The following is a 26,446-nucleotide window of genomic DNA, read 5'->3' on the forward strand; positions in this document are numbered from 1 at the left end:
AGACTCTCAACCACGGCGCCACCAGGGAAGCCCTTCCCTCTTTTTTCTTAAAGTTCTGCAGTTTAACTATTATGTGTCTATGGTGCCTTTAAATAAATGTTTTCCCTCTTTTTTCTTAAAGTTCTGCAGTTTAACTATTATGTGTCTAGAGATAGATTTGTTTCTATTTACCTTGCTTGGGACACATGTATTTTTCCCATTCTAGAAAACTCTCCATCATTACTTCTTCAGTGCTCTCTTTTCTATTCTTTTTATTTTACTGTTCTGTATCTCTAATAGAAAAAGTTGTCATTTCTCATTGTATCTTCTCATCTTCCATGTCTCTTAACTTATCTTCATTTTCTCCAACTCTTTATGTCTCAGTAGTGATTTCCAGGTCATTTCCTGCAACACTACTATCTGCTTTACTTCACGAGTCCTCTCCTCCTGTGTATCTAGACTATTGTTTAACCTACAGGGCAAACATTTCCTTCCAAGGCATAAGTTCTTTCAAAAATTCTCACTTCCCAGCATCCTGTGATAAGCTAACGTTCATTTCAAACAGCTCTGTTCATAAAGCTCATGACGCTATAGTAAAATGTTTTCCCCAGATGCAACAACAACAGTAAAAAAAAAAAAAAAGAAGTCCAAAACCTTACTGCAGTAGTCATTTTTAAAGCAGTTCATAGATTATCTATTACATGCATTGCGCTCACCGAGAATCTGCACTGAGAACGGCAGTATGGTAAAGCAATGCGTTTCCCAGAAATGGTAATGAAGTGCAGCCAAAATAGAGATAATTATTTTAATTAATGGTAATGATTTTAACGGTTGAACATTTTAACTAATTAATTATGATTGATTGCTTGTTACTAATCAAGGAATATGATTCAAAGTTGTAATTGAAAAACCAGGAGCAATGGGTTCTGCAGAGAGCATGTCACAACCCTACTGGCATCAGGAGCGTAACTTTTGCCTTGAAAACTGCTTTCGGGGGCATTCCAGTCCTTTTCCTTTCACTTATTCCTTAAGGTAAACTGCTAGGGTGTTGATTTTAGTTCCATGTTTAGGATTCTTTATCAGAAATGGGAAACAAAATGTGAAAAGTGAATACATTTGAAGAAATACATATATTATTTTTACAGTTACAGATTTTAATACCATATTATTCGTCTAAGTTTTATTCTTGTTAGGCTTCAAGTCTAAGCATTCTTTCTTCAGATACAGACTCTAGATACAAGAAGCTACCCAACTGGACTATTCAGACCATATGAATTTTTTTAATAGCATACTGCCTGACAATTAGTTTACCAGTAGTTTTATGTTTAGTACTTAGACATTGGATGGTTAAACCTTTTAAAATCTGACAAACTAAAGATATCACAGAGAGAACTCCTGAGAGCAGAGAATTAAACTTCTCTTCACTCTTATTCTTCTAATGATTCTATCGAGTTGAGGCAAATCAATATCGCAACATAACCTGGGATTCATCTTGTGATTTACTAGTAATTCATTCTGCATTAGTAAGGAGTACCTTACTATGGTAAGGTGGCTATTTTCATCCTAAATAATCCTTTTACCATGAGGAAAAAGCCATGCTGTCTCACCTTTATTTGGTAGATAAGGAGAGCTGGAGGAAGGGACAGAAGGAATCGTAGAGTGAGAAGCGGGCGTGGCCAGTTTGGAAAAGGGCAGAAGGTCCGTGTAGCCGTGGTGCACAGTGTAAGGACAGCAGAGTGGCAAAAAATGAGGCTGGACGGGTAAGTGAAAGCCAAATTGTAAAGTCTTGTTTGTCATACTAATTAAAGAGTCCTGTGGACAAGGAGGAGATACTGGAGCTCAGTGGGAGGTGGTGGGGGGATGACATAATCAAATGTATTTTAAGGAAGGTCATACTAGTGCACCTGCTGGAAGATTGCTGGGGATGAGGAAAAAGTCAGGAAGGATGCTGTCCCCAGACTCCAGATGACAAACAATGAGAATTTAGACTAAAGCAATGACAGGGGGCATCTCTGGAATAAGAGTGCCTGGATTTGGTTAGCAATTTACTGTATGTGTGTATGTATGTGTGTATGTAATTAACAATTAAATGCATGGTGACTATGGAGGAGGTTCAAGCTTGAGGGAAAGGATTGAGCTCAGTTTGGAACATGTTAAAATCGAGGTGTTGAGGACACCAGTTACTTCATGTTGTATCCACTTCTTTCTGACTATCCCACCCAAAAACTACACCTCAGCAACCTGCTGTCTGTAGCCGTGGTCTCCAGATCACACGTCTACCTTTCAGACTAGACTTCATCCAAAGACATAGGAGGTTCCACCACCAGGCGAAGCAAGTCTGGGAGCAGAGCCTGTGCCTTTGACTGGCATGGGAGCAAACACACAAACGTTGCCAACATCACACTATTTTTTCGACATCTCATGGTCTAATCACTGATTTTTCAACCACTCGATTCATACTGCCTCCTCTGACATTACTTTAATCATAGTCTTTAAAAGCATTGGCTATGAGTCACTTTTGAAAAATGGGTTCAGAAAGAGTGGCTGGTCTCCCTTCTTTTCTTTTAGTAAATTTCAGTGCCTAATTACCTAAAGTGGAATCTGTCTCCCATTGCCCAGCCCACACTCATAAGGATCTAGTTCCAGATTACCAGACTCCTCCCCTTTTTTTCCTCCCTGCCGTGGCCCTGTTTTGATAAATGCACTGAGGCCCAAGAGACTAGACTGTTAAGTCCCTGTAATTCTTTCTGTCCATAGCCAGGATTAGACCCAGGGCCTCTGAGACCATGGAGACTGCAGTCAGGGGTCAAGTGACTTAGATGTGAAGAGATAAGAGCTATAGAATGTGGAAATCAGGCCATTCCCTGACAGGCTGGGATACTAGCAGCATTTGCAAACATTGCTCCTTTTCATAATCTTGTGCTAAAGCTCTGGAGGCATAGGAAATATCTTTATTCCTCTCAGATATCACCAAGGTTAAAGTGCACTGTTTGTATCTCAGCCAAGAAATTTGTTTCAAAATCAAGGGAGAAGTGAACACAGAGTTGAAGGTCTAATGATATTCAGATCATCAGCTCTTTTTTATTGTCTTGCTGCAGACTGTCCACTCAGTAATTTACCCTTGGACATTTTTAGTCTCAGGTCAGACTTCCTTCTGCCATTTGGCATTCTCCCAGCCCCCATCCTTTTCCATCAGTCACTGTAAACATTAGCCAAGCATAATTAGGAAGGTAAATCTGCTGGAGAAATGATCGTGATTTCATTCAGAGTTAGCCAATGTTAAACAATGGATAGTCAGTTAATTTTCTTTTGCTGGAAATTTAAAAACAAATAACAGACTAATCATCTAGATACATCTAAACTGCATCTAAGCTTGTTTTTCTGACAATAATACTTTCAGCTATGTTCTCATTTCAGTATGAAGAAATGAGTCTTTGGGTAGGAAGAAAGAAGGGGCACAAAGACTGAAGGGAAAAGTAGAAAAGGACAGGAATAGAAACCACTGCATACCATACATAAGACTATCAGTTTAATTTAGGTGTTTCCACTGCAAACAAGATTTACTACTTATATTGATTTGCAGAACTGACAGTCTGTTTTGCCAGAATGATCAACACTAGCAAGGAGCTTCCTACTGTTCAGCTGTGGATTTAGTCTGGAGTCATAGAAGAGGATAATATGCTTACGAGTAGCACCTCTCAGAGTGTGAAGTGCACCTCCTGGGCTGGCAATCTAACCCTGGTTCTGGCAGGGCCCCAAGCAAGGTGAAGGAAAGGGAGGGAGAGATGAATGAATAATATTTCCTCTTTTCCTTAGGGTTTGCCAAAACTAGAACCTGGCATTGAATACTCAGAAATACTCCACAGATAGTTGCTTTCACATGCTGGATTGAAATTGATATGGCTTAGTAAGTAGAAAAATGAGCACTGGGTGCTCTACCCATATGGCAAACGTAAGAGCCTGACAACACCTCCTTTTCTGCCCCATCACCAGCGTTTGTATGTTCCTAATGTTCTGCCTTCAGAAGAGATCTGGATCTGGGATTCCAATCATTGAGTTTTTACAAGTTCTTACAGTGATGTCTTCAAGATCACGATGGAGGCAGAAGGTTCCCAGATGAAGCAAACAGCAGTATTCTCTTCTGTACCTATGTAGCTAGCCATATCCACGCACCACAATGAGTTAAGCATCTCACAGTAAATAACCTTGCTGAAATAAAAGCCTTAATTGTCTCAGCCTCAAATGAATTATAAAGATAATCCATTCACCAATTACATATATGCACAGTGGAAGTTATTATGGTGCAGCAAATGTATATCTTATGTCCAAAGATGATGTTATTGTTATATCCCGTGACAGAGTTTTCTCTTTGGATCATCTCTCCAGCAGTGGTAATGAGGTCACACATGGCTGCTGAAATGCTTTCATTTCTTATTGCTGGTGACAAATATCGCCATTTGTTACACAGTTAGCCAGAACTGGGGCCATTATAGCAAAATAGGTTAAAGTTTGTGGATTATTATTACTATCAAGGTTAATTTTTTTACTACTAACAAAATCTGCATAGCCTACAGACTGAGGCTTTTAAAAATGTTGTATGCTACACTATAAAGCAAGAAAGCACATTATGTACATTATATCCTGTATGTAAATTAAATTGGTTAAGGTAAAATGTTATTTTCAGTAAATTAGTATTAAAATAAGAATGATTGTAAAGAAGAATTCCTTATATGTGGATGATAATTAAATAGAATTATAAAGAGAACCAATGAACTCTTCTCCGAGAAATTTATAAGTTCTAATTTTGTTGCTTTAGACCAAAAACTAGTACAGAACTAGAAAACAAATATAGGTACAAACTTATATAGTTAAGTTATAAAAACTAAATAAAATTAAATAAAGTTAGAATGAACTACTCGGCATTCATTTTGAAAAACAATTAACTACACAGCTATGTCACCATCTCTTTTGAACTCTAGGTTTCAAATAACTTTAGTTTTAGTTTTCTTAAGAACTCAGTACAAACAGTATCTCCAGATATTAAATATTGTGTCACTGTCAGTAACTGACCACTTCTAATATTAATCAAGAGTAAATACTAATTAAAATCTGCTTAGTAACTTACCCCATGGTTTTTAGATAAACAGACAAGTGAAAGATGACACAGGATTTCCCCTATCTTGCAAGCTCTAGATACAGGGTCCATAGCTAAGGAGATAATATTTGACTAAGACAATATAATATTATGAAGACACAGATTAGGTAATCTCCTGAGGAGGTTTCTTCCAGCTCTATGACTATATATTGGGTAATAATCATTAGAGGAAAATGCACTATCCTTTTAATTTGACATTATTATTCCCTTCTTTCCCCATTCTCAGGATATGTGCTTTGAAGCATCCTAATGTGAAAGATGAAAGCAATAAATTTTTAGTCAAAGAATATAGGACCTTTGCTCTACCAGTTTCGAAATCAGCTTCTTTATAATTATAATGGAACTAAAAACAATACTTTTCCCTACGTTCCTTACACGGTGAATTTCAAATGGCACAGGAATATGAGGGTAGTTTGTAAAATGTAAAGTCCTATATAAAGGTTAACGTTGCACATTATTTACTTGTTTTTTCTAATTTTCATAATGATAAACACTAAATCAGACCTTATTGAGCTTGATGAAATGCACTTTCTCAATAGATGGCCGTAATTTAGGAATGCAATCTGACATTGAACGAGTTTGCAATTATGTAAAACTAAGGGACAAAAAAATACAGCATCTATAATCAAAACCTCACTGGGTGAGCTTATCATCAAACTGGACACATCAGAAGACAGGATTAATATGCTTAAAGACATAATAATAGAAAATATTCCAATTGAAGCACAGGTTAAAAAAAGATTAAAGGGAGAAAACATAATAAATATGTGAGAAACATGCTCAAAAGTTCTAACGTGCGCAATTGGAGTCTCAAAACAAGAGAAGAGAAAGAAAGAAGCAGAAGTGATATTTGAAGAAATAATTGCTGAGAACATTCCAAGGACCTCAAGAAGCCCAAAGAACCTCAAGCAGGATAAATATAAATTAAACCACACAAGGTCACATCTTAGTCAAACGCTGAAAATCAAAGAGAAAAACCGTAAAAGCAGTCAGAGGGCTTCCCTGGTGGCGCAGTGGTTGAGGGTCCACCTGCCGATGTAGGGGACACGGGTTCGTGCCCTGGTCCGGGAAGATCCCACATGCCACGGAGCGGCTGGGCCTGTGAGCCATGGCCGCTGAGCCTGCACGTCCGGAGCCTGTGCTCCGCAACAGGAGAGGCCACAGCAGTGAGAGGCCCGCGTACCGCAAAAAAAAAAAAAAAAAAAAAGCAGTCAGAGAAAATTCTCCAAATGAGCCTGCAAAGGAGCAACATTGACTGAATGCTGACTAACTTTTATGTCAGAAACTATGAAACCCAAAGTAAAATGAAAAATCTTCAAAATACAGAAAGAAAAATCCATCAGGCTAGAACTTTACACCAAGCCAAAAATATCTTTTAAAAATTAAAATAAAATAAATATTTTTCATAAAAAATGAAAATATGCTATTAATCACAAGCAGATATGTCTTACAATAATAAACTAAGAAGAGTTATTTAAGGTAATAGAAGATAATTCCTGATAGAAATACAGAATGACATGTAGAAATGGAGAACACCAGGAAGGGTTTTGTTGCATGAATATAAGATATTTGGAACTTCTTCAGCCATCTGGTAACTGTAAAAGATATATTCTTAATAAATGGATGATCAACTCAAAAGATAGAAAAGGTCCTTAAGGTACTAGTGAGCTACAGAACCAACTCTGGAACTGCCTACTATAGACTTCTTAAGTTAGGTAATAAATGTTCTAATTGTTTAAGAAAATACATATTTTTTAAAAGCTAGCAATTTTTGTTTCTAGCATTATGGCATGTTAGATGCTCTGAGGATACTCCTGCAGCAGAATGAATACATTCTAGAGAGGACACAGTCTTTGCTGCATTGCTTTTCTTGAAGGAAGTATGTGAAGCCTCCAAGGACCACCCTCGTTCCTCCCAAAATAATCAACAGTCAGCTAGTAGGTTAGGGTTGCCCTGTGAGTGCATATTAACATCACCATTGAAGCCTAGTGTTCTGTATATGTCTATTAGGTGCATATTAACATCACCATTGAAGCCTAGTGTTCTGTATATGTCTATTAGTGTTCTGTATATGTCTAAAGTATAGTTCATGTCCAGTGTTCCCTTACTGATTTTCTGTGGATGATCCACTGTTGAAAGTGGGGTATTGAAATCCCCTGCAATTATTGTATTATTGTCTATTACTCCCTTCAGACCTGTTAGCATTTGTTTAATACATTTAGGTGTTCTGATATTGGTATGTATATATTTAAAATTGTTATATCCTCTTGTTGAATGGACACCTTTGTCATTATATAATGACCTTCTTTGTCTCTTGCTACCTTTTTTTAACTTAAAGTCTATTTTGTCTGATATAGGTATAGCTACACATGCTCTCTTTTGGCTTCCATTTGCACAGAATCTTTTTTTCCATCCCTTTACTTGGAGCCTATGTATGTCCTTAAAGCTGAAGTGAATCTCTTACAGGCAACACATAATTGGGTCCTTTTTTTTCACCCATTCAGCTATTCTATGCCTTTTGATTACAGAATTAAATCCATTTACATTTACAGTAACTATTGATGGGTAAGGATTTGTTATTGTTATCTTGTTAATTGTTTTCTGGCTGTTTTATAGTTCCTTTGCTCCTCTCTTGTTGCCTTCTTTTGTGAATGATGCCTTTCCATAGTAGTATACTTGATTCCCTTCTCTTTGTCTTGTGTGTATCTACTATAAATTTTTGCTTTGTGGTTACCTTGAGGCTTCCTTGAAACATCTTATTGATATAACAGTCTATTTTAAGCTGACAACAACTTCAATTGCATACAAAAATCTAACCTTTTACTCCCCTGTACTTTATGTTTTTGATGTCACAATTTACATCTTTTTTTCTATTGTGTATTGTTAATATAATAATTAACAAATTATTATATTTAGCTATAGCTATTCTTAACACTTTTGTTCTTTAACCTTCATAGTAAAGTAGTTAACGCTCCACCATATTATAGTATTAGAGTATTCTGAATCTGACTATATACTTACCTTTACCAGTGTGTTCTATATTTTCATGTTACTAATTAGTGTCCTTTCATTTCAGCTTGAAGAATTCCTTTCAGCATTTCTTTTACAGTAGGTCTAGTGGTGATGAATACCCTCAGCTTTTGTTTTGGGGCAAGTGTTTACCTTGCCTTCATTTCTGAAAGGCAATTTTGCTGGGTACAGTATTCTGGATGGCAGTTTTTTCTTTCAGCACTTGAATATATCATCTCACTGTCTCCTAGATACAAGATTTCTGACAAGAAATCCACTGAAAGCTGTATGGTGGTTCCCTTGTGTGACAGAAATTTTTTCTCTTTGTGCTTTTAAAATTCATTCTTTGATTTTAGACAATTTTATTGTTATGTGCCTCAGGGAAGTTTGTTTTGAATTGAAATTATGGAGTGACATATTAGCTCCATGAACTTGGATGTCTTAATCTTTCCCCAGGTTTGGGAAGTTCTCAGACATTATTTCTTTAAATAAGCTTTCTGCACCTTCTCCCTCTCTTCTTTTTCTAAAACTCCAATAATACATAGATTGTTTTTCTTAACGGTGTCTCATAAATCCCATAGGCTTCCTTCATTCCTTTTCCTTCTTTTTCTTTTTGCTCCTCTGACCGGATGATTTCAAATGTCTGTCTTCAAGCTCCCCTACTTCTTTCTTCTGCTTGGTCTAGTCTGCTGTTGAAGCTCTCTACTGAAATCTTCAGTTCAGTCATTATATTCTTCAGCTCCAAAATTTGTTTGGTCCTTTTTCTAATGTTTTCTATCTCTTTATTAAACTTTTCATTTTGTTCTTGTATCGTTTTCCTGGTTTTGTTAAATTGTTTATCTGTGTTCTCTTGTAATTCTCTGGGCATCTCTAGAACAATTATTTTTAATTCTTTGCTAGGCAATTCATGTTTCTCCATTTCTTTGAAGTCAGTTATTGGAACTTTACTGTGTTTCTTTGGTGGTATCATGTTTTCCTGATTCTTCATGATTCCTGTAGCCTTGCATAGGTGTCTGCATATTTGAAGAAGAGTCACCTCTTCTAGACTTTATGGACAGACTTTGGTAAGGAAAGATGTTCAACTGTGGATGGAGGCATGCTGGAGCATGCTGTTACCCTAAGTCTAGTGATAGGGCCATGTGGCATCTCTGGGTCCAGGAGTGTGGGATGTTTCATCAGCTCAAGACACTGAAGCCCACAACGTCAACAACTGCATGGTCTTTAGCAAGTACTGTGGGGAGTTTCAATAGCTACAAGAGCTGTTAAGGTTTTTGGTGGTGCTTCCAGGTCCAGTGGATAGGGACCAGGGAAAGTAGTAGCAGTGGCCAGAGTTATGATGTGCACACAGCTGCGGGAACCAGCAGCAGGTGCCTGTATAGTGGCACGGGTGGTTGCAGACACACATGTAGTGGTGGGGGCCAGGGTCAGCTGCAGGGGCCTTGGATGCCAGTGTGCACTCCTATGGTGCAAGGTCTCACTTTGGGCACGCACCCAGTACTGGAGGCCAGTGACATGAGCTGGGCCAGTGGGATGCTGATGCATACCTGGAGGAGCTAGCTCAGTGGTGCAGGCCAGTGACAGGAGCTAGGGTTGGAGCTGGGCTCACCAGCTACAGGGCCCCTGGATGTTGGCATTCCTGTTCCTGAAGTTTCTCCCCTTGAGCATACGTGCAGCATTCGAGGTCACTGATGGGGGTCAGTTTAGGGGCATGTAGGTGCACAGCTGAAAGAAGTGCTAGCTGCAAGTGAGCCCAGTGGTATAAGCCAGTGACTAAAGATGGGGCCAAAACTAGGCCAACTGTGGGGGCCTTGGTTGTTAGCATGTATTTCTGTGGCTGCAGGATCTCACCAAGGACACATACAGACAGCAGGCCATGGCAAGAGTCAGGCTGGCAGCATGCAGATGCACAGCTGGAGGGGCTTAACCTTAAGCATACACCCAGCAGGAGGGGTCAGCATCTAGGTTAGCATCTTGCACTCATGCAGCCACAGAGTCTTGGACTGGCTGCTGGTGTGACTCTCAGGCTCCAGTTGGGCCTGGAGGAGAAAAATGAGTGGTGAGGGAATCAGGCAGCTGGCATCGGTGAAGGTGAACACATGTAGGGCAAAAAACAGTGGAATCTGCAGGAGGTCCACTGCAGCTGTGCTGGTCATTCGGGTCCTCTGCAGAGCAGGTCACTGGAAACCACTTCCACTGTGTGGCTAATACTGGTAGCCCCTGCCCTTCCTCCTTGTTCCTAGCCACCTCTACACATCTCAGCTTTGCCAGTTTCTAGTTGAAACCAAAGCAGGTCCTTCATACAGTGTCCGAAAAGTTGCAGGAGTAGAGAAGCTGGTTGCTCACCCCACTCTCCCTTTCCTGGCAAGAGGAAGTCTTCCTAGCTGAGAAAGTCTCTCTTGGTGCTGCGCAGTGCTGGCCTGGTTGATGGGATGATGCAAGCAAAATGCATCTGTTCTTCTTTCGCTTTTTGTGTGGTTATTCTCAGGTGTTTTGTTCCATTGTGTTGCAGAAGTTTCATAAGTAGACACCTAAGCTCTCCCAGAGCTGTTTTTGCTTGTGGAAAGCTGTCTAACTGTTGATCTTGGTTGGGGGAGAGAGGCTGGAGTCTCCTATTTTGCCATCTTGATAACATCACTCCAAATATTTACTAATATAGTCACTGTTGATAAGCAGTTCTTTGGGAAACCTTACATTACTAAATGGTTGTTCATAATATTCTCAAGAGTAACACTGTCCAATGGAATTTTGCACAAAGATGGAAGTTTTATTTACCTACACTGTCCAATATGACATCCATTAGCCATATATGTTTATTGAGCACTTGAACACTGGTTAGTGCAATTGAGACACTGACTTTTAAATTTTATTTACTTATTTTTTGGCCACACCACATGGCTTGCTGGATCTCAGTTCCCTGACCAGGGACTGAACCCAGGCCATGGCAGTGAAAGCCCGGAATCCTAACCACTAGGCCACCAGAGAACTCCCGAATTTTATTTAATTTTAATTCATTTAAATTTAAGTAGCCACGAGTGGCTAGTGGCTACCATATTGGTCAGTGAAGCTCTAGAGCTGTGCTACTCAAAGTGTGGTCTCAAATCCCAGAAGTACCAGCATCACCTGGGAGCCTCTTAGAAATGCATAATCTCGGACTTCACACCTACAGAATTCAAATCTACATTCTAATATGTCCCTATGGTAATTCATGCATACATTATAGTTGATAAGCCCTGTTTTGGAGAATCTGACCCTTAAATAAGGCTACATTAATTGGTTGGAGTTTTGTTTTGTTTTAGTGTTTTCTCATTCTGAAAGAATAAATCAAATGACTCTAAGTCTGAATCCAAGGAGTATGGGACCTTAAACATACAATGTCTTTGTGTCTTAGTTTCCATATATCTCATATACAAATCTCAGTTCCACAGCAACCTATGTCACAAGATTATGCATGGGAATTCTTTCAGTATCATGCAATTATAAAGTATAATTCACAATAGGAAATAATCATAATTTGATCTGTATAATGTTACCTCTAGAAGGGCCCATGCAAATAACATTTCATAACTAAGAAAAGCCAGTCCTTCAAAAGTCATTTTCCCTGATTTCATCCTTCTGGGCATGTTTTTAGTCTCATGCCTCTGTTCCTTCAAATGTCTGTTTAGCATATATATCAACATATGGGCCAGAGCATACAGACCAACAACTTGCTGTCTCCAGGTAATTGGCTATGCAGGGCCGTGGATTGGTGACATTGTGTGTGTGACTTCAACTCATCCTTCAACATGCTGCTCATCTTCCGTCCCTGACCCTGAGCAAAGTAAAAGAATCACCACCTCCTCTGAAGCCCCATTGTAAACTGTGTCTGCTTCCATAATGGCATGTATCACACAGTGTTGTAAACGTTTCTTTACTTATCTCTCCCCATCACTAAACTATGAGCAACTTGAAGAAAGGGAAACTACATCTAATTTGTCTGTGTAACCTCCATGACCAGTACAGTATTGGTGTATAGTTGGAGTTCAGTGAATATACAATGAAATAAAATGAATGGATGTTTTTCTGAAGTCAGATGGCCTTGGTCAGAGCTGAAATTGATTGTCTGATCCCATCCAGGTCAACGCTCTTTCTTCTGTACCCTTGTAGCACGTTTTAGCACAGATAGCAATCTTGGAACATTTGGGGCAACAACCATGAGAAAGAGAATGCCATCTTCTAAAGTAACACAGATCATAAGAGAAGCAGAGTAGTGCCACTTAAATTCATTCAGTTTATCAGAGGCTCCCTTAGAGATTGTGTATTACTTGTACACCTGGTGAAATCGAGCAATGAAAATCCAAAAATGTGATTAAGAACAAAAGCAGGACATTTGTATTTAGAAATACCAATTTATACCTATTAGGCTTTGTGAAAAAGGTAGTCACCGTCAAGAGGAAAGTATGAATTTCATCTGCTATTCAGAACTCTTAACATGCATTACATCGATTGTACTTCTTAAGGGTTATCTGGGTAAATGGCCCAGTTGTAGCTGAGAATGAGCATGAGAGTGACAGTGGGACAACAGAGAGAGAAAAACACGTGAAGGTAGAGGGAATGTATGTAGGTGGTAGGAGAAGGTAGAGGATAGAGGAAAGGAGTTTAGATGAATAGCCAAATTAAGCCTTTAAAACTATATTAATGGCAGAACTTAAGATATGCATATTAACAAAGGGTACTTAATCCCTCCCTCCTTTTTTTTATCAACTGTGAAGGGGCCTCTATTCTTGTTGGTCTTTCTTTTTTAATATATTGAGAAAAAATTTTTTTTGGAATTTTATTTTATTTCATTTTTTTATACAGCAGGTTCTTATTAGCTATCTATTTTATACATATTAGTGTATACATGTCAATCCCAATCTCCCAGTTCATCCCACCACCACCACCCCACCACACCCCCGCTTTCCCCCCTTGGTGTCCATACACTTGTTCTCTCCATCTCTGTCTCTATTTCTGCCTTGCAGACTGGTTCATCTGTACCATTTTTCTAGATTCCACATATATGCGTTAATATATGATATTTATGTTTCTCTTTCCGACTTACTTCACTCTGTATGACAGTCTCTAGGTCCATCCACGTCTCTACAAATGACCCAATTTCATTCCTTTTTATGGCTGAGTAATATTCCATTGTATATATGCACCACCTCTTCTTCATCCATTTGTCTGTCAACGGGCATTTAGGTTGCTTCCATGACCTGGCTGTTGTAAATAGTGCTGCAATGAACATTGGGGTACATGACTCTTTGAATGATGGTTTTCTCAGGGTATATGCTCGGTAGTGGGATTGCTGGGTCATATGGTAATTCTATTTTTAGTTTTTTAAGAACCCTCCATACTGTTCTCCATAGTGGCTGTATCAATTTACTTTCCCACCAGGAGTGCAAGAGGGTTCCCTTTTCTCCACACCCTCTCCAGCATTTATTGTTTGTAGGTTTTCTGATGATGGCCATTCTGACAGGTGTGAGGTGATACCTCATTGTAGTTTTGGCTTGCATTTCTCTAATGATTAGTGATGGTCTATTCTTGCTTCTTTTTGCTTGGGTTGCTCTGCTAAGAATAGGTGAAGCCAGTGGGCAGCCAAGGAGCAAGGTGATCACATACGCTCTAAAACAGCTCTAAACTCTGTATTTGTTTTCTATTGCTCTTGTAACAAATTACCACAAACTTAATTGCTTACAGCAATACATTTACCTTGCAGTTCTGTAGGTCGAAAGTCCAACATGGGTCTCCCTGGGCTAAAATCAAGGTGTCGAGCACTGTTGCCCCTTTCTGGAGGCTCCAGGGAGAATCCATGTTCTGTTTACTTAGGTTGTTGGAAGAATTCAGTTCCTTGAAGTTGTAGGACTGAGGTCCCTGTTTTCCTGACAGATATCAAGTGAAGTCTGCTCCCTGGTTCTAGAAGCTGCCTACACTCTTTGAATCATGGTCCCCTTCCCCCATTTTGACAGCCAGCAGTGGTGGGTCAAGCCCCTGTCACACTTCAGATCTCTCCTGCCTGTTCTTCCCATTGCATCTGTCTTCCTCTGCCTGCCACATCTACTGTTAATGACCCCAGATACACTGGAATAAGCTCCTTTTTTAAAGATCTATAAACTTAATTTCATCTCAAATTTCCTTTGACAAGTGCAACAACATATTCACAGAAGTTAGGGGATGAGATATTAGGGGATGTACATCTTTGGAGACCATTATTCTGCCAACCACACCTACCTTCACTAGACAGAGGCCACAGTGTACATCCAATAGGCCCCTCTTCTCTGCCTACTGGAAAGATATCAGCTAGGAAACAAAGCTTCAGACAAGACTAGGAGTGAATTTACTGGTATCTGTGTGCACATGCCATTAAAATGTCTCAGGCATTCACTCACACGGTCACTGAACAACGGTTTATTGAAAAACCATTGTGGACCGAAGGTCTCATGGTAAGTACTAAAATAAAAGATGGCCACGTGCTGGTCCCTGAACTGCAGAAGCTGGCAGTAAGGTGACAGACAAGAAAGTCAACCAACCACAATGCCATGTGGTGAGTGTGTGGTGAAGGTAGGTATGAGGGCAGGGAGGAAGAAGAAGCCACATGGAGAAGGGGGTTCTAAGGACACTTCTAGAAGGAAGTGCAGCCTGAATAATGGGGATGATACACACGAAGGCTGTGAGATGTCAGGTGTGATGAAGTCTAGGACAAATCTGAGGAAGTGATGGGAGATGAGCAGAAGAGGAAGGCAGGAGATGGTCCACCAGTGTCACGTGTGTGCATTGTAATAAAGAGTCTGGATGGGACCTCAAAGGCAAACAGAATCCATTAAAGGATTTTAAGCAGAGCTGGCATCAGATTTTCTTTCTTAAAAGATCAATCATGAAGCAGATAGGGAAGAACTAAAATAGTAAACTTGAAAATAATTTCCAAGCCATTCACTCAGGGGTGAAAGAAAGCTCTATGTATAAAATTAAGCCGTAGACGCTGGTATGAAGAACTGTTAAATGCTACTTCCTCTTTCAGTCTCAATTTGTGAATTCTTTGTGGTAATTGTATAGGGACAATCTGAAGGCACATTTTTTTCTCCATAGGGTGTTGTGGCAATGCTCCAGGGAGATCTGGAAACTGGCACAGCAGGTCTCAAAATAGTCCAATACCCAAGAGCACAAGATCTTCCCCCACACTATCGTCTTTACTTTATTCAAACCACAACCTCCCCTCCCATAGGCCCACTCAACTTCCTACAGAGCTAGACTCCTGGGAAACCATGTCACACTTTAAATCCCACAAAAGACATTTCTACTTAAAGAAATCCTATACTTCCTATAACATGTCTTCTGTGTATAAAAGTAATATATTTTACAGTCAAAAATTTGGAAAAATATAAAGAAGTTTTGATGTAAATTCTTTCATTTTTTTCTATAAGAAAGAACCCTTCTAAAAATGTGGTTATACTCTAACGCTTTTTTGTTACCTCCTTTTTTTAAACAATACAGGAGAATTATTTCGTCCTTAAATATTATTCTAAAACATTGTTTTAATGACTGCATGGAAGCCCACTGTATGAAAGTACTATAATTTTCTTAACATAATTTATTAGTCCTCTAGTATTGGTTCTTTCTTTTTGCTTTTGCTTTTCTTTGATACCATAATTAATACTATAATAAAAAACATTTTAAGCATCTTCGATTTTCTGAGAACAAATGGACTCCTTTTGAATTTTTTTTCTTTCTTATGTATCCAGAATATTTTTTAAAAGTTAGCCATGATCCTTTTTGGTGAAAAGATAGTCAGGACACTGACTGATTTTAGTCAATGACTAAAATCTTCAGGCAGAGAATATTTTAGAACTAGGGATTAGCAATACATAGAGAGATACAAATGTTTATTAAATACCTACCATGGAAAGCCATGCTAAGTGCTGGGAGTATAACCACAGCAAGACAGACAGTCTCACACCCCCTGAGTTCACAACCTAACCGGGTAGAAACAGTTAGAGAAATGACACTGGAGAATGATGTTAGTACCAACACAAAAATTGCACCTATAAATAATTTTTTCAGGGCTACAGGTTTTTAAGCCTCATTGTCTACTACTAATTCCTCATCTTTCACGAATGTTAATCAAAGTTACCCCCACATCTATACTGTTTCTTTCATTAGACCTTAGACCTTACATGCATCAGAGAACATTTTGCCTTTGTTAGGGTTGTAATATCTTGTCTTGAATTTTGAAAAATGGCTCCTTTCTCTGATAGAAGGTCACTCAGCCATACCCCATTAGCCCTACCCTAGTGGTATTTTTAGATCCTGATTTGTAGATCGGTGTTTGAGGAACACAGAATTCTTAGTCCCCGAGTCAGTATCTTCCAGGCAACCACAATCTTAGATTTGTCTTTTCTAAAGGTTCCCAAATTCATGTTTCTTAATGTAAGACAAACAAGTAATGAATTAGATCAACTGCTTAGCTTTTTAAGACTTAAAAAGACCTCCCTATGTGCACCAAGCTAGGCACTTTTTAACTCAAAGTTTCCAACAGAAAAGAATATTTGCAAAACAAAAGAGAAGGACAAATGGTGGGGGGGGGAGGGGCATAAACTTTTTCTGAAGACTGTGCTAAACTCTCACTATTTAATAGATAAGAATCAATACTGCTGTTTAACTAGATCCAGTCTCCGAAATATCTAATTAAAACTGATGTGCTTATTTAGTTTCCAATTCATCACAGGTGGGCCCACATTAATGTGAAAATGAGAGTAAATTACCAGCATTTGGCAATCTCACTGAATGTCATTCACATTATTAGCTCAAACCTCAAAATGCATTTTAAAATGTGGTTCATAGGTAGGGCACTGTCTCTCCATGCAAATAGAAATCTTCACTGGTGGGCTGATGGAATGTCATTTTTGTGTAAGGGGCTCCCAGTGGCAAAGTCCACCTACTCCAAACACCTCACCCGTGATCCAATGGATGCTGCCTTTGTGGAGGGTGGTGGGAAGGGATGCTCCCTCTCTTTCCAGTCTTAACGTCTCCTGGGAACGACTCTTTAGTTTGGCCCAACTCTCTTCTACCTTGTTGACCAGAACTTCATATAAAATTCAGCTCATTTCATTTTCTGGAGGAGTTCTTTCGTAGCAGTCCTCATGAAGGACAGCAGCTCCCATGTCATCCTAGCAGACAGCCACATCCCCGCTGCAAATGGGCCCTGAGCCCTTCAGCCTTTCTCTTCTCACATCTACAAAGTGTAAGGTCATCTTCCATCTAATTCATCGGCAGAAGGCTCTTTACATAGTGAGCTGAAATGCATTCTGGAACATCTCATAGATTACAATCTTCAAAGACGGAGGACAACACTCAACTATGTTCCGTCCACACAACTTGGACAGTGACTGATCGCAAAACCACTTTCATTTTCCACTTTTTCTACAGCTTCCAAATCCACGTGGAAGATAATTCCTTTCACCGTTAAAGCACCCACTGTTACAGGCTAATTTATACGCAGGATAATTTATTTCAGGGCCATGGAAAGGAGGTCAAACCTGTCACTTTATTGATTGACTGACTGAATGGCTATGGGATATTAGTTCCCCAACCAGGGATGGAACCCGGACCACAGCAGTGAAAGCGCTGGGTCCTAACCACTGGACCACCAGGGAATTCCCAAGAAAGCTGTCACTTTAAACATACACTCATTCATACCCCCTTTATCTGCTTTTAATGCCCAAAGTCTTAAATGGAAATGTATTCTTTTAGCTTAAAGTTCTGAACCCTTCAGATTGAAAATTCAGCTTTCTTGTATATGAATGACCAATAAATAGATGAGTTGGTACTTAATCTCACTAGAAGTCTGGGTAATACAAATTAAAGCAACGAAGAAGTACCCATATTCACCTACTGCCTTGATAAAAGTTTACAAAATTACAAACATGCTGTGCTGGTGTAAGAAAGTGGACAGAACCCCCTTCTCATATATTGGTGGTGGGAGTGTGAATTGCTACAAATGTTTCATAAAAATAATCTAGCAAATTTTACCTTATGTGTATTTTATCACAATTAACCATTTTAATAATAATAATAAATAACAATTTAGCAGTAGCTACTACAATTAAATATATCCAAATCCATTGGCTCATCTCCACCTCTCCACCTTTGGGAATCTAACCAATAGAAATCAGTATACTGGTATATAAGAATATATGTAAAAAAAAAAATTTGTTTGCAGCATCATTAGTGACATGCACGTGCAGGCGGAGTAGACAGCTGAACATTGAGTATATTTATACTGTGGCAAGTTATGTATTTTATAATGAATCATTTATTATTTATTAACCTGAAAAAAATCCATGAAATACATAGGCTAAGTGAGAAAAAAGTTGCAGACTACTACCAAACGTAAGGTAGATAGCTAGTGGGAAGCAGCCGCATAGCACAGGGAGATCAGCTCGGTGCTTTGTGACCGCCTGGAGGGGTGGGATAGGGAGGGGTGGGAGGGAGGGAGACACAAGAGGGAAGAGATATGGAAACATATGTATATGTATAACTGATTCACCTTGTTATAAAGCAGAAACTAGCACACCACTGTAAAGCAATTATACTCCAATAAAGATGTTAAAAAAAAAAAAGGCAATACGGTGCAGTGGTTCAGAGCATGAACTCGAGTTAAATTTTTCTTGGAGCCTATATTTTTAGCACTGTGACTGTAGGTAAGGTTCTTACTCTCTCCAAAGCTCAATTTCCTCATCTATAAAATGGGTATGAAAAATTAATAGGGATGGTACCATCCATATCACAGGGTTTGAGTAAATATTAAATAAAAAGTGATACAAATAATATATTGAGGGGTTTCCCTGGTGGTGCAGTCATTAAGAGTTGGGCTGCCAGTGCAGGGGACATGGGAAGATCCGGGAAGATGCCACATACTGCGGAGCAACTAACCCAGTGTGCCACAGCTACTGAGCCTGCGCTCTACAGTCTGCAAGCCACAACTACTGAAGCCCATGCACTTAGAGCCCATGCTCCGCAACAAGAGAAGCCACCACAATGAGAAGCCCGTGCACCACAACGAAGAGTAGCCCCCGCTTGCTGCAACTTGAGAAACCCTGCACATAGCCACGAAGACCCAACGGAGCCAAAAATAAATAAAGAGATATATATTTTTTAAAAGAGTATATTGAAAGCCACAAAGTATGCATTCAATTAATGTTAATTCCCTTCTCCCTATGCCTCTAAAATGAATCAGTTTTAAAGCACTGCTTGAGCCCCACTCACAAATGCCTTTTGAGCGTGAGGCAGAAGCCCAGCTCCAGGTCCAGACTGGAGCCAGAGAGTCCCAGGCACTTGTCTCTCAGTAGATGCCAATCGGCCCCGCCGCCGCTCTGCACTGCAGGACAGGGGAGACTGGGACTATAGGAACCGGCAAAAGAATCCACCTTGGGCTGAGGGGAGAAGGCCTTCAGCCTCTGTGCAAACCTTCAAGGACCTCTTCCTCCTCTCCACTCCACCTCCTCAGTACTGGCTGCCGCTGCCCACTCACCTAATCAAAGTAGAGGTCCAAGGTCACTGCTTGGACCTAGGACCTGTGGCCATGGAGTAGGCCACCACTCGGCCTTCGGTGAAGAACCACACGGTGACCAGCCATGTGGTTGACAGCATCTTGGTGTTCTGGCCGGGTGTCAGGCCTCAGCCTCTGAGGTGCAAGAACGGAGTCCAGGACATTGGACCACCAGAGAACTCCAAGCCCCACATAATATCAGGCGGCAAGAGCTCTCCCAGAGATCTCCATCTCAATGCTGAGACCAAGCTCCACTCAACAACCAGCAAGCTACACAGCTGGGCACCCTACGTCAAACAACTAGCAAGACAGGAACACAACCCCACCCATTAGCAGACAGGCTGCCTAAAATCATTATAAGTTCACAGACACCCCAAAACACAACACGAGACGTGGTCCTGCCCACCAGAAAGACAAGATCCAGCCTCATCCACCAGAACACAGGGATGAGTCCCCTCCACCAGGAAGCCTATACAAGCCACTGAAGCAACCTTACCCACTGGGAGCAGACACCAAAAACAACGGGAACTAAGAACCCGCAGCCTGTAAAAGGAGACCCCAAACACAGTAAGTTAAACAAAATGAGAAGACAGAGAAATACACAGCAGATGAAGGAGCAAAGTGAAAACCCACCAGACCAAACAAAAGAAGAGGAAATAGGCAGTCTACCTGAAAAAGAATTCAGAGTAATGATAATAAAGATGATCCAAAATCTTGGAAAGAGAATGGAGAAAATACAAGAAACATTTAACAAGGACCTAGAAGGCCTAAAGAGCAAACAAACAATGATGAACAACACAATAAATGAAATAAAAAAATCTCCAGAAGGAATCAACAGCACAATAACTGAGGAAGAAGAATGGATAGGTGACCTGGAAGATAAAATAGCGGAAATAACTACTGCAGAGCAGAATAAAGAAAAAAGAATGAAAGAATTGAGGACTGTCTCAGAGACCCCCTAGGACATTAAAGCCACCAACATTCGAATTATAGGGGTCCCAGAAGAAGAATAGAAAAAGAAAGGGACTGAGAAAATATTTGAAGAGATTATAGTTGAAAACTTCCCTTACATGGGAAAGGAAATAGTCAGTCAAGTCCACGAAGCACAGAGAGTCCCATACAGGATAAATCCAAGGAGGGACACGCCAAGACACATATTAATTAACCTATCAAAAATTAAATACAAAGAGAAAATATTAAAAGCAACAACTAACATACAAGGAAATCCCCATAAAGTTAACGCTGATCTTTCAGCAGAAACTCTGCAAGCCAGAAGGGAGTGGCAGGACATATTTAAAGTGATGAAAGGGAAAAACCTACAACCAAGATTACTCTACCCAGCGAGGATCTCATACAGATTCAACAGAGAAATTAAAATCTTTACAGACAAGCAAAAGCTAAGACAATTCAGCACCACCAAACCAGCCTTACAACAAATGCTAAAGGAACTTCTCTAGGCAGGAAACACAAGAGAAGGAAAAGACCTACAATAACAAAATCCAAACAATTAAGAAAATGGTAATAGGAACATACATATTGATAATTACCTTAAATGTAAATGGTTTAAATACTCCAAGCAAAACACACAGACTGGCTGAATAGATACAAAAAACAGAAACATATGTATGCTGTCTACAAGAGACCCACTACAGACCTAGGGACACATACAGACTGAAAGTGAGGAGATGGAAAAAGATGCTCCATGCAGATGGAAATCAAAAGAAAGCTGGAGTAGCAATTCTCATATCAGACAACATAGACTTTAAAACAAAGACTCTTACAAGAGACAAAGAAGGATACTACACAATGATCAAGGGATCAATCCAAGAAGATATAACAATTGTAAATATCTGTGCACCCAACATAGGAGCACCTCAATACATAAGGCAAATGATAACAGCCATAAAGGGGAAATCGACAGTAACACAATCATAGTAGGAGACTTTAACACCCCACTTTCACCAATGGACAGATCATCCAAAATTCAAATAAATAAGGAAACACAAAAACAACAGAATACACTTTCTTCTCAGGTGCTCATGGAACATTCTCCAGGATAGATCATACCTTGGGTCACAAATCAAGTCTTGGTAAATATAAGAAAATTGAAATCGTATCAAGTATCTTTTCCGACCACAGTGTTATAAGAGTAGGAATCAATTACAGGAAAAACTCTTTAAAAGTACAAACACATGGAGGCTAAACAATACACTACTAAATAACCAAGAGATCACTGAAGAAATCAAAGAGGAAATCAAAAAATACTGAGAAGCAAATGACAATGAAAACACGACTACTCAAAACCTATGGGTTGCAGCAAAAGCAGTTCTAAGAGGGAAGTTTATAGCAATACAATCCTACCTCAAGAAACAAGAAACATCTCAAACAACCTCACCTTATACCTAAAGCAATTAGAGAAAGAAGAACCAAAAAAACCCAAAGTTACAAGAAGGAAAGAAATCATAAAGATCAGATCAGAAATAAATGAATAAGAAAAGAAGGAAACAGTAGTTAAGATCAATAAAACTAAAAACTGGTTCTTTGAGAAGATAAACAAAATTGATAAACCATTAGCCAGACTCATCAAGAAAAAAAGGGAAAAGACTCAAATCAACGGAATTAGGAATGAAAAAGGAGAAGTAACAACTGACATTGCAGAAATACAAAGGATCATGAGAGATTACTACAATAAACTATATGCCAATAAAATGGACAAACGGGGAGAAATAGAAAATATAAACAGATCAATCACAAGCACTGACATTGAGACTGTGATTAAAAATTTTCCAACAAATAAAAGCCCAGGACCAGATGGCTTCACAGGCGAATTCCATCAAACATTTAGAGAAGAGTTAACACCTACCTTTGTCAAACTCTTCCAAAATATAGCACAGGGAAGAACACTCCCAAACTCATTCTACGAAGCCACCATCACCCTGATACCAAAATCAGACAAAGATGTCACAAAAAAAGAAAAGTACAGGCCAATATCACCAAGGAACACAGATGCAAAAATCCTCAACAAAATACTAGCAAACAGAATCCAACAGCACATTAAAAGGATCATACACCATGATCAAGTGGGGTTTATTCCAGGAATGCAAGGATTCTTCAATATACGCAAATCGATCAATGTGATACACCATATTAACAAACTGAAGGAGAAAAACCATATGATCATCTCAATAGATGCAGAAAAAGCTTTCAACAAAATTCAACACTCATTTATGAAAAAAACCCTCCAGAAAGTAGGCATAGATGGAACTTACTTCAACATAATAAAGGCCATATATGACAAACCCAGAGCCAACATCATTCTCAATGGTGAAAAACTGAAACCATTTCCTCTAAAATCAGGAAGAAGATAAGATGCCCACTCTCACCACCATTATTCAACATAGTTTTGGAAGTTTTAGCCATAGCAATCAGAGAATAAAGAGAAACAAAAGGAATCCAAATCAGAAAAGAAGTAAAGCTGCCACTGTTTGCAGATGACATGATACTATATATACAGAATCCTAAAGATGCTACCAGAAAACTACTAGAGCTCATCAATGAATCTGGTAAAGTAGCAGGATACAAAATTAATGCACAGAAATCTCTTGCATTCCTACACACTAATGATGAAAAATCTGAAAGAGAAATTAAGGAAACACTTCCATTTACCACTGCAACAAAAAGAATAAAATAGCTAGGAATAAACCTACCTAAGGAGACAAAAGACCTGTACGCAGAGAACTATAAGACACTGATGAAAGAAATTAAGGATGATACAAACAGATGGAGAGATACACCATGTTCTTGGATTGGAAGCATCAACATTGTGAAAATAACTATACTACCAAAAGCAATCTACAGATTCAATGCAATCCCTATCAAACTACCAATGACATTTTTCATAGAACTAGAAGAAAAATTTTCACAATTTGTATGGAAACACAAAAGATCCTGAATAGCCAAAGCGGTCTTGAGAAAGAAAAACAGAGCTGGAGGAATAAGGCTCCCAGACTTCAGACTATACTACAAAGCTACAGTAATCAAGATAGTATGGTACTGGCACAAAAACAGAAATATGGGTCAATGGAACAGGACAGAAAGCCCAAAGATAAACCCACGCACATATGGTCACCTTATTTTTTTTTTATTATTTTTTTTGGTCACCTTATCTTTGATAAAGGAGGCAAGAGTATACAATGGAGAAAAGACAGCCTCTTCAATAAGTGGTGCTGGGAAAATTGGACAGCTACATGTAAAAGAATGAAATTAGAACACTCCCTAACACCATACACAAAAATAAACTCAAAATGGATTAAAGACCTATAAGTAAAGCCAGACACTATAAAACTCTTATAGGAAAACATAGGCCAAACACTATGACATAAATCACAGCAAGAGCCTTTTTGACCCACCTCCTAGAGAAATGGAAATAAAAACAAAAATAAACAAATGGGACCTAATGAAACTTCAAAGCTTTTGCACAGCAAAGGAAAACATAAACAAGATGAAAAGACAACCCTCAGAATACGAGAAAATATTTGCAAATGAATCAACTGACAAAGGATTAATCTCCAAAATTTACAATCAGCTCATGCAGCTCAATATCAAAAAAAACAAACAACCCAATCCAAAAATGGGCATAAGACCTAAACAGACATTTCTCCAAAGAAGACATACAGGTTGCCAACAAACACATGAAAGGATGCTCACCATCACTAATCATTAGAGAAATGCAAATCAAAACTACCATGAGGTATCACCTCACACCTGTCAGAATGGCCATCATCCAAAAATCTAGAAACAATAAATGCTGGAGAGGGTGTGGAGAAAAGGAACACTCTTGCACTGCTGGTGGGAATGTAAATTGATACAGCCACTATGGAAAACAGTATGGAGGTTCCTTAATAAACTAAAAATAGAACTACCATACGACCCAGCATATATACCATACTGGGCATATACCCTGAGAAAACCATAATTCAAAAAGAGTCATGTACTACCATGTTCATTGCAGCTCTATTTACAATAGCCAGGACATGGAAGCAACCTAAGTGTCCATCGACAGATGAATGGATAAAGATGTGGCACATATATACATGGAATATTACTCAGACATAAAAAGAAACAAAATTGAGTTATTTGCAGTGAGGTGGATGGACCTAGAGTCTGTCATACAGAGTGACGTAAGTCAGAAAGAGAAAAATAAATACCGTATGCTAACACATATATACGGAATCTGAAAATAAATAAATAAAAATTGTTCTGAATAACCTAGGGGCAGGACAGAAAAGATGCAGATGTAGAGCATGGACTTGAGGACACAGGGAGGGGGAAGGGTAAGCTGGGATAAAGTGAGAGAGTGGCATGGACATATATACACTACTAAATGTAAAATAGATAGCTAGTGGGAAGCAGCCACATAGCACAGGGAGATCAGCTCGGTGCTTTGTGACCACCTAGAGGTGTGGGATAGGGAGGGTGGGAGGGAGACGCAAGAGCGAGGAGGTATGGGGATATATGTATGTAGCTGATTCATTTTGTTATAAAGCAGAAACTAACACAGCATTGTAAGGCAATTATACTCTAATAAAGGTGTTAAAAAAAAAAAGACTGCAAGTCTCATGCCTCTGAAACTCCCACAATTCCAGGCAAACCAGGACAATTGTTCACCCCAAACAGAGGGCAATAGCCAGCTGGGTCTGTCTCACTGTTTTAAGGATCTTTCCCAAAGGTCCTACCCTAACAACTTCTGCTCAAACCTCATTGGTTAGAACTTAGTCACATGGTACCCATTTGCAAGGAAGGCTGGGAAATGCACATGGCCACCTAACAAAACACTGTGTCCTGGTAAACAAAAGAGGAACAGGCAATCTTTCACACTTAGTGAGTCTGGAATGGCACAGTCCTTGGAACCCCGTAGTGTTCCTTAACCCTAAAACTCTACTCTGAGCCCAAGAGCATTCGTAGGGTTCAATTCTAAGTACCTGCCACAACAGAGGTGATAATGACTCAAGAATTTAGCAATTCAGAGCACCATTTAGATGAGAAAAGCTGGGGTGGTCTATTAAAACTGTAACTGCCTGGAAGCTCCCTGTGGGCTCTGGATCCCAGGGTCCTGTGTAAAATGGCCCCAGCAAAGGGACAAGGACTGGGTTCCATTGACACCCTTCCAATGAGTGTGCATCTCCATCCTGTCTAAGCTCTAGCAAGCAGAAGAGGAAGAAAGATCCACAGTCCTACCAGCTCTGACAGGGCCCTGATTAGGGATTAAGCTTTCTCCAATCCCGTCTCCACCCAACCACAGAGTGCCGTTTTGAAGAACCATTTGCGGTAAATGAAGAGAGAGGAGCTGTTAAGGGCAAGAAATTGGTAGAAAATAATAGGAAAGAAGTGCTATCATTTGATGAGGGTAATAACCTCTCTAAACTAGTGTCCTACTGCATTAGATTTTCCATGAAATTATTTAAAACAGCAGGGAATCAAACATCCCCACATTATTAACCTCTAGGGGGTGCTTACTGAAGAAAATCCAAGGAATATTTATGCGTCTCATGCAGAGGTTGAAACTTAATGTCACAGACTGAAGCAATGAAGCTATAGAATCCTGCCTATATTGTCTTTTGTCAATAATAGGAATCACAGCTGTATTTCCTGCCTGCTGAACATGCAAAATTGTTCTTCAGCCTATCGCGATAAGCAGAACACCAGTCATCAGTTTCTAGCTTATGGCAGCTTGTTATATAGAA

This window comes from Globicephala melas, chromosome 17 (assembly GCF_963455315.2).
Source record: "Globicephala melas chromosome 17, mGloMel1.2, whole genome shotgun sequence".
In the NCBI taxonomy this organism is placed as follows: Eukaryota; Metazoa; Chordata; class Mammalia; order Artiodactyla; family Delphinidae; genus Globicephala; species Globicephala melas.